The 1,482-nt window shown below is 28.9% G+C and overlaps 1 non-coding gene across 1 annotated transcript; it reads left to right on the top strand.

The window, feature by feature from the left end:
- trnar-ucu (transfer RNA arginine (anticodon UCU)) lies at positions 1 to 74 on the top strand. The gene has a single exon. It is a non-coding gene; the product is annotated as a tRNA-Arg (tRNA).
- Positions 75 to 1,482: the final 1,408 nt, after the last annotated feature.

Here is a 1,482-nt window from a genome sequence, read left to right as displayed (position 1 = left end):
GTCTCTGTGGCGCAATGGAATAGCGCGCTGGACTTCTAATCCAGAGGCTCCGGGTTCGAGTCCCGGCAGAGATGCAGCGCAGCTCTCGGAAATGGAGCATCTTCATTGCTTTTATTATGCTATCGAAAGATGTGATGATGATGAGTGTAATGGCATGAAGAAAATCAGCAACTGTATGTGTTTATCAGGGGGATGCAGAACAATAATACAAAACACTGAAAACACTGAGATAAAGTAGAATATAATATGTATGTTATTTTGGAAAAACAATTCAGTGTCCGAATGTTCATTTTTATAATAATTATTTATTATTTGAGCTATGGAAAAATAAATAAACGAAGTAACGATTTTAAAATTCTGTTTTATTAGGTATGTGTTTGAATAAAATGTTAAAATGGACCAAAAAAAAAGATAATTGGTTAAAATAAAAATAAAAATCAAGGTAATTGCAACAAACATTGCTTTTTTGACAGTCAATTTGTTTAATTTTGATGCAGCAGAAATGTCATAACATTGTTGTTTAGTCAATGTTACATACAACTTAAAGTGACATTTAAAGGCTAAATTAGGTTTACTAAGTTTAAAAGACCCAAACATATAACCCAACTATAGGTTTTTAAAGCACCTTCCAAACTCTCTGTTATTTTAAGTGCATTGGGTTATACAATTTAGTTTATTATTAGTTATATATTATTACTTAGATATTTGATTATTTTGATCAAATTTAAATGTTATTTTTTTTCATTCTGGTATTACTATTGTTACTATTTCTACTAATAATTTGATAATTAAAGCTGTGTAAATATTTTACATAGAGTTCAAAAATATTGAAAATGCTTAAATATAGATCAGCTATGAAGTGCGCATTTGTATATCATCAACAATTGAGAGTGCTGGTGAAACAGATATAAAACACACGACATGGAGAGGTTATTTGATAAAAAAACAACAACATTATTGCATTAGAGCTTACATAAACTGTATTGCACAAAAACAACATTACAAACGCATAAAAATACAGCTGTTCTGTGTCAGTTAAATCATTTGACTGTTGAAACTAAATTTTTAACCCAACTGGTTGAGTTATTAAACAAATAACCCAACAAAGCACCAAGTATTTAACCCAGCTAGTTGAATTATTATTAAATAATCAAATAAAGGTAAAAAAATAACCCAACAAAGCACCCATTATTTTAAACTTAATAATTAGCCTATTTTTAAATAAATAATTCAACGTTTTTTTAGAGTGCATCGACTAATTAAATTTAGTTACCATAGTATTTGGTTTTAAAGTGATCATCAACACTCAAAAATCTATTTTTGCTGCTTGTTCAAACAACTTATCTAAAATGAGCTGAATCAACAAGATTATAGATTTTTTTAGGGTGGGGCAACTTGATTGATTTATGTTTAATCCACTTCAATTTGTAAAAACAATTGAGTTAAGTTAATCAGTTTGTGTTGGGACAACATGAAGCAATT

The sequence above is a fragment of the Danio rerio genome, chromosome 7 (genome assembly GCF_049306965.1).
Source record: "Danio rerio strain Tuebingen ecotype United States chromosome 7, GRCz12tu, whole genome shotgun sequence".
NCBI lineage: Eukaryota > Metazoa > Chordata > Actinopteri > Cypriniformes > Danionidae > Danio > Danio rerio.
This window is presented reverse-complemented; position numbering and strand designations above follow the sequence as displayed.